At 40.1% G+C, this 18,137-nt stretch overlaps 1 protein-coding gene across 3 annotated transcripts in view; it reads left to right on the top strand.

Annotated features, from left to right (window-relative positions):
* insyn1 (inhibitory synaptic factor 1) overlaps positions 1-18,137 on the top strand; it is a 122,309-nt gene that overhangs the window by 50,099 nt on the left and 54,073 nt on the right. The window lies entirely within an intron of this gene.

The following is an 18,137-nucleotide window of genomic DNA, read 5'->3' as shown; positions in this document are numbered from 1 at the left end:
AGCCTGCTGTTAATTCTAGGCCTTAATAGGCCTCCCTGACTCGAACAAGGTAGTAGGCCCATCAGGCCTCCCTAAGGTGTTCCTGGGATCCAGTCATCTGAAACAGTTAGCACGCATTGCAAACAGGTAGCAGGCCTCTCCAGGCCTCCCTAAAGGCTGGTTATCAGGTAGTAGGCCTTAATAGGCCTCCCTTGAGGGCGAGTTCCTTAATCAGGATGCTCGAAAAGCCTGCGTAGCTTGACTGTCGAGTCCCAGATGGTGGTCACTCGAACGAGGTAGTAGGCCCCATCAGGCCTCCCTAAGGTGTTCCTGGGGTCCAGTCATCTGAAACAGTTAGCACGCATTGCAAACAGGTAGTAGGCCTCTCCAGGCCTCCCTAAAGGCTGGTTATCAGGTAGTAGGCCTTAATAGGCCTCCCTTGAGGACGGGTTCCTTAAACAGGATGCCCGACTAGCCTGCGTAGCTTGACTGTCAAGTAGTAGGCCTCCATTAGGCCTCCTTGAGAAAACAAGGGTACCTCAGCAGGCGGTATTGCTGTCAGGTAGTAGGCCTCACTAGGCCTCCCTGAGGACGGAGTCCCGAGCCAGGATGCTTGGGTTTCCAGCATGGCTTGCGGTTAGGTAGTAGGCCTCTATAGGCCTCCCTGGAATACCCGCTATCAAGTAGTAGGCCCACAGGGCCTCCTTGAAGGTGAAGTTCCTGAGCTAGGCACTTTGATTACCAGTTCTCTGTGAGAACTTGTGGTAGTTAGGCCTACAGCTGGAGGTTATTCGCCAGGCAGGCTCAGCTGCTCCCCTCAATGAGGGTCGTCTATGAGTGCTCAGCCGCCTGAGCCTGGTCAGACGGTCATAGGCCTCTCATGAGGCCTCCCTGTTAGATCATTCATACGGCCCTTTCGGCCTCCCTACTGCTTTGAAACACAAGCACCTGGTAGATCCTTGATTTGAGCAGGCAGACTCCCCTTGATAGCAAGGGTTGAAAAGCACTACGCTGAGTATTGCTCTCTTGGATAACCCGTCTCTGAGTTCCGGGCTAAGTAAGACTGCCTGTGTTTCAGTCCCTTAGCTTGGACGCCCCTTGGGCACCATCCAGAGGCTCTGTTTTGAACAGACAGGGTTGGCTAAACCGAAGTGTCCATAACACTTAGGGCACCAGGTCAGGCCTCCCTGGTGGCACTCGGGAGAACTTTTTCCCGAGTAGTGACTGGCTGGGGTTCCTTCGGGTCCCCTAGCCACATTCCCTTGAAGGGACCCCTTCAGTGGAAGTAGTGGTCCCGGGCCTTCGAGCTGTCTAGATGGAACTCCACGCAGTGCGTTAGGGTTCCGTCTAGTTGTATAGCTTGGGCTATGACCGTAGGGAGTGCTGTCACTGTCAGCCCAGGACCTGAGGGGGAATCGCTCAGGTTTTTCTATGAATTACTTGAGTTGACAGTTGTCACTGCCAATGGGCAAACACTCCCCTCAGCATGGCGGCGTTGGTATATCGTTCCACATAGCGTCAGCTAGACGCAGCGAGAGTTCCCTTTCGAAAGGGAACTTCTAAGGTTACGTATGTAACCTCTGTTCCCTAAGAACAGGGAACGAGCGCTGCGTCGCGTTGCCATGCTTCAGGGCCTATCTGCCATACAGTCCCTTCAGACGAGAAGATGTGTATGTGTTGGCACGGCGCCCTTTTATACTTCCGGGTCGCACGTTGATGACGTCATGGGCTGACGTCGGTCAAAGACTTTGCCGTGATTCGATAGTAGCTTCAGACACCAGTCACGCCGAGGGCGTTCCCCATAGCGTCAGCTAGACGCAGCGCTCGTTCCCTGTTCTCAGGGAACAGAGGTTACATACGTAACCTTAGACGATCTCTGCATCTGTCCATCAGTGTTGTGCACTTTAATAGGAGTTTGGTTGAGGGATGGAGAGGCGAGATTGAGGGAAAAAGCTGACAGGTTGTATAGATGGTGAGTACAGTGGCCTTTGATCTCAGCACACATCTGGACACTGGGGAATCCATCTCTCTCACACACACACACACACACACACACACACACTGCTACGGCACTGGCACTCTGTGAGACCTCAAATCAGCCGTAACACAATTAATAAACACTCTCACACACACACTCACAAACTCACGCACACACACGCACACTTACACTCACACACACGCACACACAAACAGGCACACACACACTCACACACACACAGACTTACACACATGCACGCACATACACACGTACACACACGCACACACACACACACAGACTTACACACATGCACACAAGCATACACAAACGCGCACACACACACACGCACACACGCGCACACACAAACACACACACACACACAGACTTACACACATGCACACAAGCATACACAAACGCGCACACACACACACACGCATACACGCATACACGCGCACACACATGCACGCACATACACACGTACACACACGCACACACACACACACACAGACTTACACACATGCACACAAGCATACACAAACGCGCACACACACACACGCATACACGCATACACACGCACACACAAACACACACACACACACACACACAGACTTACACACATGCACACATGCATACACACACACACGCACACACACACACACACACACACACGCATACATGCACACACATGCATACACACACGCATACAAGCGCACACATGCACACATGCGTACACGTACACACACAGACTTACACACATGCACACACGCATACACACATGCATACACACACACACAGACTTACACACATGCACACACACAGACTTACACACATGCACACGCGCATACACGCACACACATACACACACACACAGACTTACACACATGCACACATGCATACACGCAGACACACACACACACACACACACACACAAACAGACTTACACACATGCACACACCTGTATCTTAAACGCCAAGCACTTGAAGTTTTATATTATAATTAACCAAAACAGCAAAATATTGAAAATAGTTTTTGTTATAAATAAAATATAAATATCAGATGGAACTAAACTAAAAAAAAAAAAACGTAAACTTCTTTTAATTTTATTTACATTTTAATAAAGTTCTAACATTTCTGGTTTTCGTTTAAGTTGAAGCACTAGAATTATTAAAAGTAGAAGTACAGAAACAACAATAAATGCAAAAAAAACAATAAAGGTGACAAAAACGTATTAAAAAAAATTTATACTGAAAATATAAAAACAAAAGCTAATTCTAGATATTAATAAATACTATAATAATATATAAATAACACTTAAAGAACACGGCCTCCATTTCTGTTTAATCAGATGGTAATGCACTGAAATATTGAGTATTTGTATATTTTACATGTAAAAAACACTTTATTTTGATGGTCCACTTCATCATTCTACAAACTATGAGTGACTTTACAGCTACAGGTCAACTTATTCTACTAACCCCAACCCTAACCTAACAGGCTACTAATACTCTACTGAGAGTTAGTTGACATGTAGTTACAAAGACACTTATAGTGAGTAAAATGTCTAAAGGGGGCCACTGAAATGGGTCATTGTGTTCATCATTTAGTTTCTCTTGTTTCTTTAGAATCATTATTCAAGTTGTGTATTATTTACTGAACTCCCGATGCCCGCTGCAAATAATGATGCCGTCATTAAAACGAAATCAGAAACAGAATTTCATTTAAAAGGGATCTTTCTTTACTTTTTCCTTTGATGGGGACAGCAGTTATTCCTCAGATGATGGAGAACTGGGAACATTTCCAGGAGTTTTAAAGCTTCAGGTCCTGAATTACTGTAAAGAGCTGCAGTGAGATTGTGAATGTCAGACTGGACACATTCAGATCACGATTATCAATAGACAAGTAAAAAAAATAACATAATTGATGCTGTGTATTTTAAAATGTTGATTGAATTTGAATTAATTATTTGTTAAAAATCGGTTTTGAATGAATGATTCAATGACTCACTCATAGATAACTCACTTCATTCATTACTGGATGAATAAGCATTTTTGAATGGATCTGTTGAGTGAATGATTCAATGACTCACTCATAAAGACTTCACTTGTTTCATTTCTGGATGAATCAGTGTTTATGAACGAATCTATTGAGTGAATGATTCAATGACTCGCTTGTTCCATTACTGGATGAATCAGTGTTTTTGAATGAATCTCTTGAGTGAATGATTCAATGACTCACTCATAAAGACTTCACTTGTTTCATTACTGGATGACTCAGTGTTTATGAACGAATCTCTTGAGTGAATGATTCAATGACTCACTTGTTCCATTACTGGATAAATCAGTATTTTTGAATGAATCTCTTGAATTAACAATGACTCACTCAAAAAGGCTTCACTCGCTTCATTACTGGATGAATCCGTGTTTATGAACGAATCTCTTGAGTGAATGATTCAATGACTCACTTGTTTCATTACTGGATGAATCAGCTTTTTTGAATGAATCTCTTGAATGAATGGTTCAATGACTCACTCATAAAGACTTAACTTGTTTCATTGCTGGATGAATCAGTGTTTTTGAATGAATCTCTTGAATTAATGGTTCAATGACTCACTCATAAAGACTTCACTAGTTTCATTACTGGATGAATCAGTGTTTTTGAACAAATCCCTTGAGTGAATGATTCAATGACTCACTCATAAAGACTTTACTTTTTTCATTACTGGATGAATCATTGTTTTTGAACGAATCTTTTGAGTGAATGATTCAATGACTCACACATAAAGAACTAACTTGATTCATTACTGGATGAATCAGTGTTTTTGAACAAATCTCTTGTGTAATTGATTCAATAACTCACTCATATAGACTTCACTTGTTTCATTACTGGAAGAATAATATTTTTTAACAAATCTCTTGAATGAATGATTCAATGACTCACTCATATAGACTTCACTTGTTTCATTACTGGATGAATAATATTTTTTAACAAATCCCTTGAGTGAATGATTCAATGACTCACTCATAAAGGCTTCACTGGTTTCATTAATCGATGAATCAGCGTTTTTGAACGAATCTCTTGAGTGAATGATTCAATGACTCACTCATAAAGACTTCACTTGAATGATTACTGGATGAATCAGTGTTTTTGAACAAATCCCTTGAGTGAATGATTCAATGACTCACTCATAAAGACTTCACTTGTTTCATTACTGGATGAATCAGAGTTTTTTGAATGAATCCCTTGAGTGAATGATTCAATGACTCACTCATAAAGACTTCACTTGTTTCATCACAGGATGAATCAGCGTTTTTGATCAAATCTCTTGAATGAATGATTCAGTGACTCACTCATAAAGACTTCACTTGTTTCATCACAGGATGAATCAGCGTTTTTGAACAAATCTCTTGAATGAATGATTCAGTGACTCACTCATAAAGACTTCACTTGTTTCATTACTGGATGAATCAGCGTTTTTGAACGAATCTTTTGAGTGAATGATTCAATGACAAAAAAAGTTTTTAACAGTCACTTGTTGTCACCTACTTGTGTAACAATGTAATGGTCCAATCTTTATTTTAAGCGCCATGTTACTTTCAAAAGAAGATAGACAGCCGAATCGTTGTCATTTAGGAATAAGATTGCATGGGTGTTTGAATCGAGATTGCGATCTTTTAACGATTAATCGTGCAGACTAACTCACAAATTCGTCTTGGCAAATTGCATTGAGTGCAGACTTTGTGACTGATTTAGCTCATGCATTTAGTGAATTAGGTGCTAAAACAACACAGGAATCAGGGGACACCATTTATTCTGAGAGAGAGAGCTAAAGGCAGGCGGAAGAAAGAGAGTTCTGCTGCAGATAGTAGAACTGGCATATGCAATTGAAGTTTAACAGGAGAGAGAGAAAACGAGAGACAAGAGGAGCGTCCAGGTGCTTCATCATTCCAGTGACAAGTGCGCAGCGGTCGTGCGCAGAGAGTGTGTGTATGTGTGTGTTGGAGCAACATGTCCGGCGGTCATCCCACCGCTGTCTGGACAGGACCCATATTCCCCCCAGCATTTGGAGTCCGTCCAGGCTTCATCTCTGTAGCCGATCCATTCCCACTGTCTGGCTCCTGCATTGACCTGGAGAAGGTGTAGAACTAAAGCCGTTGTTTTCTTCTAACCTGACCTTCATTTAGCCTAGAGGTGTTCATCCACATTCATCCTCACGGACGCTTCTCCTGCCCTCATCCGGGTCACTGTGGGAACGCCGGCCATCTGGATGGGGCTGACACTACACATCTCTCAAATCCAAAACTCAATGTCAATGGGACTGGAAAGTTCTGTGGTCGATCTACTAACAATGTGCACATTATGAGTCTGTTTACATGAAGACTACGTCTTCGGATGAGACGTTAAACCGAGGTCCTGACTCTCTGTGGTCATTTAAAATCCCAGGATGTCCTTTGATAAAGAGAAGGGGTGTAACCACGGCCTCCTGGCCAAATTTGCCCATAGGCCTTTACAACAGAGGAATTGAATACCGGAAGTGCGTGTCGAAGCAGTGTGCTGATTCTTCCGGTTACGCATGTTTTCAATGTGCTGTGAACACCTAGCTGAACAAACGACAATTAAAATAAGCATCTGGAGGATGATTTAAAAATCCGGACATTTTCCGAGACAGGAGAAGAGATAAACTGATCATTACTGTGTACAGGATTGTCCAAACTCTGCTGAACTTGTAGTTTTTTAATCCGACAAAAGCAGAGGGTCGTAAACATACGTGATTATTTCACCACATGGTGTCAGTGTTCGTCTAAATAGACCGCGATTAAGTGTGTGAGACCTGACGAATAAGATCTGAATGAACATATTGATTTGTATTAATATTTTAGTCATTGTTCTGTCACTTTTCAGTGACAATCATTTCACTGTAGCCTACAGTATATGTAATTCACACATTTATGCCAAAATTCAGTCACGCTGTTAACGTATTACTGTTTAAGATTAATTAAATGCTTAACATTGTTTGCTTTCTTTAAGGCAGTTACCGCGCATTCATTCATCTATTTATTACATGAAAATGAACCATGGTTTTTATTACAAATAAAATTAAACATGGTTATTGTAGTTTATCATGGTATTTGTAGTAAATCTAATACAAATGGTAGTCAATCCACGAAAAAAAAAAACATGGTTACTACATTCTTACTATAATAAAACCATGGTTAACTTTCGTAAGGGTGTTTATCAGTCAAATTAATTTAAAAATGTAACAACAGGTATAAAATATGATTAGTAAGAGAAACACTGTTAATGAGAAGACAATCACTGGACTGCGGCAGGTTAGAAATGTATTTATTATTCAGAATGCACATTTGGATGGGAAAATTTCAGCAGGCTGACGATATGAGACGTAAACATCCGCAGTTTGGAAATGCATAGGCCTACAACACACAAACATACAACTTCATCCCACCATATCAGTCTCACCCATGCTCTCCTCTATTCTTTTAGTGTCAGGAAATGGTCAAATCTGAGGTAAGGATGTCATTATTTAGTATTAGAGCACGGGATCGCTGCAGCTACACCCGCGTTTTGATTGAGCCGCGATGGGACCGGAAGTAGAGGTGCACTGCTTCACTTACCGGAAATAGGAAGTGTGATAAAGGCCTATTGGCCTCTGTCCATCATGGCCTCCTAATCATCCCCATATATATATATAAGCCGGTGTGTGGCGCAAAATGGCTGCCGTCGCATCTTCCAGGTGATGCTGCACATTGGGTGGTATGTGAGGAGATTCCCCCTTCTATGTAAAGCACTTTGAGTGCCTAGAAAAGCGCTTTATAAATGTAACAAATGATGTACTAAAAATGCTAACTCTTGCTTTTTTCGTGTTCAGATGACAACGCTGTCAAAATGATCCCGAAAACAACTAAAAACGCTGCATTGTGCATGCCAGGCCAGTAGATGGCAGTCACTTTGTAAAGAAACCTTGTGTCACTGTTTTCACTAATTCCCGTTTTTGTTGTTTACATGGAGATGCTAACGCTATAATTTTCAAAAACTTGCATTTTGAAACATGATTTCAAAAGTTTGCATTTGCTTCTCGCCAAAACGCTGTTGGCCAAAACAATAGACTGTATAAAACTATGGACGTAGTATCCGTGACGTCATCCGGTTTCTGAAGAGCATTTTTGAAGCCCAAAATGGGCAAAGCCGGACGTCGCCATCTTGGCAGTGCATCACCACGCGTAACTCCCGGATAACCATTCGCAAAGAGGCGGGACGTGGATGGAGCTGACCAATGGGTAGTAGTGACTGCAGCGCCAATCCACCTGTCACTCAAGTGGCCACGCCCTTAATTATGCAGAACTTTAAGGCTTTAATATAATTTAAACGGATGAGTTATTAAAAAATCACCCCTCACAGTTGTCACGAAGGGCAAAATTAGATGTATAGACCAAAAGCACTTTTTGTTCCAGGCTGTAAACATGTGTTCTTCTGCTGTAAAGTTGGCCATTTTAACATTGGGTGTCTATGGCCGCATTTACACTGCAGGTCTTGATGCACAATTCCGATTTGGTTACTATATCCGATTTTTTTTGACAACCCGCTAACATCATCTTTTAAAAGCGACCCATATCCGATATTTACAGTGGCCCAGTAGTGCACAACACAACAGAATTTAAAAAGCATACATAAGTTCACAACGCAAAGAAATAAAGCCACAACACAACGAAATAAAGCCACAACACAACAAAATAAAGCCACAACACAACAAAATAAAGCCACAACACAACGAAATAAAGCCACAACACAAAGAAATAAAGCCACAACACAACAAAATAAAGCCACAACACAACGGAATAAAGCCACAACACAACGAAAAGTCCACAACACAACAAAATAAAGCCACAACACAACAAAATAAAGCCACAACACAATGAAATAAAGCCACAACACAAAGAAATAAAGCCACAACTCAAAGAAATAAAGCCACAACACAACGAAATAAAGCCACAACACAATGAAATAAAGCCACAACACAAAGAAATAAAGCCACAACTCAAAGAAATAAAGCCACAACACAACGAAATAAAGCCACAACACAACAAAATAAAGCCACAAAACAACGAAATAAAGCCACAACACAACAAAACAAAGCCACAACACAACGAAATAAAGCCACACAACGAAATAAAGCCACAACACAATGAAATAAAGCCACACAACAAAATAAAGCCACAACACAACAAAATAAAGCCCCAACACAACAAAATAAAGCCACAACACAACAAAATAAAGCCACAACACAACAAAATAAAGCCACACAACGAAATAAAGCCACAACACAAAGAAATAAAGCCACAAAACAAAGAAATAAAGCCGCAACACAACAAAATAAAGCCACAACACAACAAAATAAAGCCACAACACAACAAAATAAAGCCACAACACAAAGAAATAAAGCCACAACACAACGAAATAGTCACAACACAACGAAATAAAGCCACACAATGAAATAAAGCCACAACACATAGAAATAAAGCCACAACACAAAGAAATAAAACCACACAACGAAATAAAGCCACAGCACAACAAAATAAAGCCACAACACAACAAAATAAAACCACAACACAAAGAAATAAAGCCACAACACAACAAAATAAAGTCACAACACAACAAAATAAAGCCACAACACAAAGAAATAAAGCCACAACACAAAGAAATAAAGCCACAACTCAAAGAAATAAAGCCCCAACACAACAAAATAAAGCCACAACACAACGAAATAAAGCCACAACACAAAGAAATAAAGCCACAACACAACAAAATAAAGCCACAACACAAAGAAATAAAGCCACAACACAACGAAATAAAGCCACAACACAAAGAAATAAAGCCACAACACAACGAAATAAAGCCACAACACAACAAAATTAAGCCACAACACAAAGAAATAAAGCCCCAACACAAAGAAATAAAGCCCCAACACATCGAAAAATCCACAACACAACAAAAAATCCACAACACAACGAAAAAGCCACAACACAACGAAAAAGCCACAACACAACGGAAATGTTCCCGACCACTAGGGGGCTCTCGGAGTGCGGTAAAGTTAGTTTTCCTTGCATTGTTCTATAGATTCGCCAGTCTTACAAATATTTAAAGGTCCTGTTCTTCGTGATCCCATTTTTCAAACTTTAGTTAGTGTGTAATGTTGCTGTTAGAGCATAAATAATACCTGTAAAATTATAAAGCTCAAAGTTCAATGCCAAGCGAGATATTTTATTTAACAGAAGTTCCCTTTCAAAGCCTACAGTGAACGGCCGGTTTGTTCTACATCCCTGTACTTCCTGCTTTAATGACGTCAGTAGAACAGTTTGTTGACTAAACTCCGCCCACAAGAATACGCGAAAAAGGGGGCGTGGTCTTGTTGCTCCCGCGTGGAGAAGAGGAAGTGTTGCGTTTGTATAGTGTTTGTCACCATGCCGTCGAGACGCTGTTATTTTCATCCCGGAGTCAAATCACCTTTGTTGGGCTTTCCCAGGGACGCTGTACTTAGAGATCATTGAGCGTATGCATCCCGTTATGGTAAGAGGCGTGACTTTTCCGGGCAACATGCGTAGCTGCTGTCGAATCACAACACGGGAACCGCTGGCACAATCAGAACTCGTTACGTGTTTCTGAAGGAGGGACTTCATAGAACAGGGATATCTTTCAAGCCGTTTTGAGGACAGTGAAAACAGCAGTATACAGATCAGTAAATTGTGTGAAAAATACTGTTTTTTTTTACATGTGAAACATGAACACATGTTATATTGCACACTGTAAACACAATCAAAGCTTCAAAAAAACACGAAAAACGGGACCTTTAAACACTACGATCAGTTTTAAGTGTGCAATTGTATATCGACATGAAATATCAATTCAAAATCACCTACATGCATTATAGCTGCATATTTATACTCGAGAACGCTTTGACCCGCTGCCACGGCACTAAGGGAGCGTCTGCAAATTCCATCAAGTTGTTGAAACATAAAATTTGTATGAATTCAATTGAAGTCACTTCTGTGTCGTGTAAACGGCAGCTTATCTCCATTATGACCAACGCAATCTACCAAGAGCAGAGCAGCGTGTCGAGCGTGTGAAAGGGGTCAAGACCAGGGCTGGACATACACTTTTTTGCTCACCAGCCAGTGGTTGGTTAGTGGTTTTCCAAAGTTACTAGCCGCTCAGCGTTTACACCGGCCAGAATGTTGTTGTTGTTGGGAAATTTGTTGTTGGCTATCTGTAAATGACCACTGTACACACCCAAATCAAGTCTATATCAATTGTATGCATGACAGGTCATCAAATAGCTCTGATAAGTTTGTGTGTAAGACCCTTAATCTAGACAGAAACACTAACAGTAAGTGTTTAATTTAAATCTAGCATATTGTGTGTATGAGCCCATACAGTACCTAATGACATATTTATCCATATTTTCATGTGATATGACACATGAAAAAATGAAAATCTAAAAGGTGTGCATAACATCTGACATCTAGATGAACACTTTACAGTTGGTTTTCTGACTGTAAGCCCTTCTCTTCACATGCTTTTGAAGATAGAAACGTGTATACCCATGATAGATGTCCATACATTTGTGAATATCAAACGTCCAATGTCAAGCCAGCTTTATGCCAGTCACATCAGATGTGCTGTGGTCCTGCTGTGATCTTTGTTTGAAACTATTTTTGCTGCTGAAATAGAACAAAAACAGTCAATCACTGTATGATGAATGAAGCTCTGCTCTGTTGTTTATGATGAGAGCAGATCTCAGTGAGTGAGAGAGTTTCAGCGATGACTGATCTGAACGCCTCTGATTATTAGACATCGCATTCATAAACTCAACAGAATCACTTGTGATTGGTTATATGTGTAATGGAAGCCAGTTAGTAGTTGCTGTGCGAGTCAACCTGACTCCTCTGATCTCAAGAGATGCTCTAGTGACTGACACTAGGGGTTGCAGCCTTTAGCCTCCTTGTTAGAGTCAAGTCAGCTTTATTTATATAGTGCTTTTAACAATGCAGATTGTTTCAAAGCAGCTTCACAGTGTTAAACAGGAAAATAATGCTAAATAATTGTATTCTGCCGTTCTGGAGAAAACGGTGATGTCTCCAGCTCATTTCAATTATCATACAGTGACAATGTGGGCTTTAGATCAGTAATTAGGGCAGTAATTTAGTTTATATGGTTAATTTAGTTTAATAATTAGATTTATTTAGATATTTAGTTGAAAAATGTAGTGTCCCCAACTGAGCACGCCAAGCCAGAGGCAACAGTGGCAAGGAAACCAAAACCCCATCAGGAGCAGAATGGAGAAAAATAAACCTTGGTAGAAACCAGGCCAGTTCTCCTCTGGCCAATTAACAAACAGCGTATGACTTTTATTATGGCAACTTTACAGGTCAGAGGTCATAATAGATCGGAATATTCAAAAGATCGAAGGCAACACGCCGGAGACGGGTTTATTGAGGATGATGTGTCGATTAAATAATTATTAAATAGGAATAATCTAAATATCAGAGTAATCATGCCGGAGACGGGTTTATTGCGACTAGAGCGTCTGACTCTCATGACCCGGGTTCGAGTCCCGCTTGGAGCGGGCGGTTTGAACAGGAGGGGTTATATTGGTGCCGTGACCCGGATGGGAGTGAGGTTTAGGGGGGTGAGTGTAATGTAGGCCAGTTAGTAGTTGCTGTGCGAGTAAACCTCACTCCTCTGATCTCAAGAGATGCTCTAGCAACTGACTCTAGGGGTTGCAGCCTTTAGCCTCCTGTTAGAGCGTCTGACTCTCATGCTGGCGGACCCGGGTTCGAGTCCCGCTTGGGGTGGTTCGAACAGGAGCGGTTACATATATGCAACGCATTTATAACTGATGCCCTTATTTATCACTGTCTTTATTAAATCCTGACAGTCGTTTTTTAACCCCAAAAGAGGGTTTTGCGCTGGTGTGAGATTTTAGTAAATCTGACCCCATCCTTTTTCACATTTAAACCCTCTGTGTTTTCTGGACATGCCCTGACATTTGTGCTCATTTCTGTTACTTATAACATTTTCATGGCTAAATTCTGATTAGACTGTATTCAGCACAAACTCAAGTCAAGTCAGCTTTATTTCTATAGCGCTCTTCACACACAGGCGCTTCAGAGCAGCTTTACTGTGATGATAAGCTTTTCATCTAAAACAAAATGAATTTCCTAAGTCAGTTTTTGATTGATTAAGTTCTGTTGTAAAAACTGATTTCAAAATGTAAATACGCATGTAAAAAACATATATTGCAAAACATGAAAACAATAATGTAAATATTATTGTTAAAGGGGGGAATCAAAAAATTAAAAGCGCATTTAAAAAAAAATAACAAGCATGATTTCATCTCTTAAATGTCTTAGTGTGTGTTTTGCTCATAATTGAGACTTTTTATTCAATTTAATTTCAGCTTTTTATCTCATAATTAGGAATTTTAATCATAATTTAGATTTTTAAGTCATCATTTTGACTTTAAAACCATTTTTTTAATCTCATAATTTAGTCATAATTTCAACTGCTCATCTCACAATGACTTAGCATGTCATATTTTTGACTTTTCATCTAATAATGAGGACTTTTAAAATTATATTTTCAACATTTTATCTTATAATTATGACTTAGCATGTCGATTTTATCTCACTATTATGACTTTTAAAATCATATTTTTGACTTTTTATCTAATAATGAGGACATTTAAAATCATATTTTCAACATTGTATCTGTTAATTATGACTTTATGATAATTGAAATGAGCTGATCAGTATTATAGTTGAATATTTAGAGTCCCCAAATATGTGTAACAAAATGTGTAATATGCTACAATAATATGTGAGCAACATGTATGTAAAAGTTTGTATTTTTGAGAAAATTGTTTATGCATTGTAAGTGAAAACAACAAAAAAGTCATGAGGCCATAAACCTGAATATTTGTTCACATGACTTTTGAGAACTGAATCTCGTAGCCTCGAATTTTTGCTACAAAACGATGTGAAGATTATCCTTCCCACTCATCACACATTAAAATGCACTGGTGTACAATACTCAAAAAGCATCGATGACCAGTCGTTTTAAGTGAAAAATAGCTGGTTGTCAAGGAGTCTGATGTGAGTTCAACATTTTCCAAATTTCACTGATGTTGAGATATATAGGGTGCGGCTTTAATATGACTGGGCAGAGATACTTCTGTCGGTGATTTTAGAAAACTACACCATTTGGGTACAAATTACATCCAAAATGGGGCCTGGATATAAAGATAAACAGTTTCATTGAAAGGTGAGAAGACGTGGGACAGCAGGCAGTAGGAATGGGACAAAGATAGCAGACACTGTCCAACAGCAGTACATACACTTCATGAATCTCTCTGGGAAAGGGAAGCATGAAGGGACTCTTTGCTGAAAAATCTCATATTGCATCTGGTCTGCCCAAGGCGCGTGAGACTCGCCAATTTGTAAGAAGAGTCTGTGGCTGGATGAGACCAAAATTGAACTTCAAGCCTCAGTGCTGTAAGTGCTTTGTTTAGTGCACAGCTAACACATTGTGATGGCGGCGTCGGCCCTGTGACAGAAACCCTCAAACACAGATGGATTGTCATTGGAAATCGTACAGAAATATTCACTTAAATACACAGTAATTCTCAGCAAAGCAATAAAATCTGAACGGATCCAAGTTTTCCAAAGCTCTGTGCTCTTTAGAGTCGCTTTTGGTTAGAAACTAAGAGGAGCTTCAATCTATTTTCATCAGGAATAAATGATTGCTGCTTGTCAGAGAGAGGGAATCCACTCTGCAGGATGTTAATAGAAAAGTTTCAGATGTTTGCCCTGGGCTATCAGTGACAAAAGTTTGAGCAAATTAAGAAATACAGCTAGATTATGTCTTGCCGTAATGATAAAACGCAACAATGCTAGAGGATGTTGCCAATCACTTTTACAGCAGCCTTTGTTTTAAGCATTTTAAGCGATTTTGAAAAAGTCTTCATTTAGGAGTCGTGAACCCGATAAACCAGCGACGAGGTGAATCACAAACTTTGATTCGAAGCTAAAAAGTTACAAAAGCTCAAGCAGGCTTTAGTGAGGGGAGAATTACAATGCCAAGAAGTCAATCAAAATTAAAAAAATGCTTAAATTATATAAAACTATTGATTTAACAATGTTGGTTATGCATATAGAAAACATACACAATATGCATATTATACATGTACGTTTTTGAGTAGTTTGAGTGCATAGGGAGATTGTTTCATTCTCTGATTCGTGAAGATTTATTTTCAAAATCATAATGCAATTTCCACCAGGGCCTCTCATTTATCAGCAGAGATTTGTGCGCAGTGTGGGATCTACCAACTTGTACTTATACGTAGAAATGTGTGTAAATATAAGCACAGCTCTGAGCTTACCCAGAGAATCTAGTGGTAGAATATCGACACTACATGTAAAAAAATATTAAGAGTCACAGTACATGCATTAAGCAATCTACATATGTCCTGTATTTACTTTAATTATAAAACACTAAATTTATATATAGATATTTTGTAAATTAATAAAAAGATGTGTAATTGGTGTCAAACCCTATAAAAGGTTATTTCCTTGGACCCAACCTACATCCCGTTCCCTTACCGAAATCCTCAACAAGCCGTAATGAAATGGGGCTTTGTGCTATCGCCAGATTCCCAAACATAATTGGAGCCATAGACTGCACACCTATCGCCATGAAAGCACCATCCAACGAATTTAATGATGCAAATAGAAAAGGGTTTCATTCTGTTAATGTGCAAATCATTTGCGATGCGCTTTTGTTTTTGTTAAAGGTCCCATGGCATGGATTTTTAAAACTATTTTATAATATTTCCTGAGGTGTACTTATATTGTTAGTATGATTATTACATCACAAAATGTCATAATTTAGAAATAAAAGGCATCTTGATATCAGTCCTCTGGCTTGAATGTTCTGTTTGAAGGGGCGTGTCTGCTGTGAGACTTCAGTGTAAACGCCCACTGTTGTGATTTGCTGACATCTTTGCATTTGAAATGAGTGTTAGATTATGTGGCAGAGGGGGCGTGGTTTAGAGAGACGGAGACTCTGACTTATATTAATGTAAAAAAAAACGAATAAAATGAACATTTCATGCCATGGGACCTTTAAACATCATTGCGCGACTCATTCTATGTTTGTAAAGTTCCTCTTCTTTGCCATTATTGCGGTGAGGAAAAAACACAATCATGTGATTTTTAAAGGGAAGTGTTGTCACCATATATGGTGTATTAGACGCGTTTCCAAATGCTAATGACCTTGAACGAGCACATGCGGGATTTATCAACAATGATTGCTTACTTGTAAGAGCTGTGTGCACGTTTTGATAAATACAGATTTTCTTGTCTACACGAAGCCAGAGCTTTCCCTATCCAATCTCTATTTCCCCTCGTTTCAAGAAATATCTGCGTACACACGAGAGCACTGAAAACGACTCAAAACGATGTAGTACACATGCCAGACCAGTGTGTGGCGCTGCAATTCTGCCACAGAGATACACTAAAAACAGAGAAGAAGAGTTGTGGCTGGAAGGGCTACAGCAACGGTCGGAGGCCAAATCTCACAATAAAATAACAATAAATAAGTGTGTTACTTAACACATGTCTTTTATTAACACCTACACCCTAAACCTACACTTACAATAAAGCATCTACAGTAATTAAATAACGCAATATTGATGTGCGCATGCCCAGTGCGCGTATATGTATCCCTTTCTAGTCTTTCCCGTGCGGGATGTGGTGTGATGACATCACCGGATTGGCTGTACACACGAAAACGCAAGGGTGTGGTTTACAGATTTATCCACTCTGGGACCCGGTTTCAAAAAATATCTGTTTCATGCTCCCAAAACGCCGGATTCGTGTGGACGAAACGGTGATACGATACAACATTTTAGCGTATACATCTAAGTGCGTCTCCGTGTGGACGGGGCCTTATGGTGCGTTCACACCGGACATGAATGATGCGAATTTGCGCAAAAAGTTGGACGCTTGAACATTTTGAGTTTATTCGCTTCATTCGCGCGTGACATTCGCTTCACAACAGACGTGAGTTCGCCTCATGGGCGGGGCTTCTGCCAGCGGCTCGTCTCGTTGTGAAATGGCTGACATGGGCTGTGTTTACACATTTTTTTTGTTAAAATTCTACTGTTAATGTGTGACAAAACGTAGTTTTAAGACTTTTTCAGGCGATAATGTAGTTGTTTAAAGCTCAAATCTGTGGTGTATTTATAAAGAGATCACCTATTTGAACATGTGATCTGGTTTTTTCGGAGTTGTGAGCTCCAGTGGACGTGTGTAACGGCCGATCTTTGGTCTTATGGATCTATAATTTTTTCCCTGGCAAATCGTTTAGGCTGAGGACAAACTGAAGTTTCATTACTTTTTTATTTTTAGGCTATTTAACTTTACGTTACCATTGTAGCCGACTAGCACTGACTTTGAATGTTTGACTGAATTGTTTGCTTTATTTCATGTGTAGCGTCTAATACCTTTTACTTATACTTTTGTATTATTGATCATACATAAACTTGCATTTAACAAAAAGAGACTGGGTTGTGTTTCATGTCATTTAATGTTATCACAGTGATAATCATATGCACACTTGTCTGTATGCAAACCAGATTTTCTCCTCATTGTTGTCACAACTAAAGCAAGCTCCTGATTGGTTAACACGGCGCGGATATCCGCCAAAGTTCAGATTTTTCAACTCGATTCGCGATTCGCCACCTCATTCGCGTGAATTGCGCCGCAGAATGTCTATTCGCGTCTTTGCATTGACATAACATGTAAATCACTCATGCGAAACGCTTCATTGTGAAGCCCATCCCTCCAAAAAAACGCAATGGTCTTAGATTGGTTAGATGGCCAAATGTAGTTTGTAGTTCTGCAACAGCTCTCTCTCTTTCGTAACGACTGCGACGTGGCCCCGCCCACTTTGTTGCATGTTCGCGGGGGCAGTGTTTATGTTAATAGCAGGTGTTTATAATGTCACCAACCCGGGAAGAAGCTCGTTGTTGTCCAAACCGGCCATTTTTGTAGGCAATAAAAAGCCATAACTTTAAAAGACAATATCTCCGTTTGCATTGAACTTTCAG

This window comes from Gobio gobio, assembly GCF_949357685.1.
Source record: "Gobio gobio genome assembly, chromosome: 9".
In the NCBI taxonomy this organism is placed as follows: Eukaryota; Metazoa; Chordata; class Actinopteri; order Cypriniformes; family Gobionidae; genus Gobio; species Gobio gobio.
Note: the sequence above shows the minus strand (reverse complement) of the source record. Positions and strands in the feature narration are given on the sequence as shown.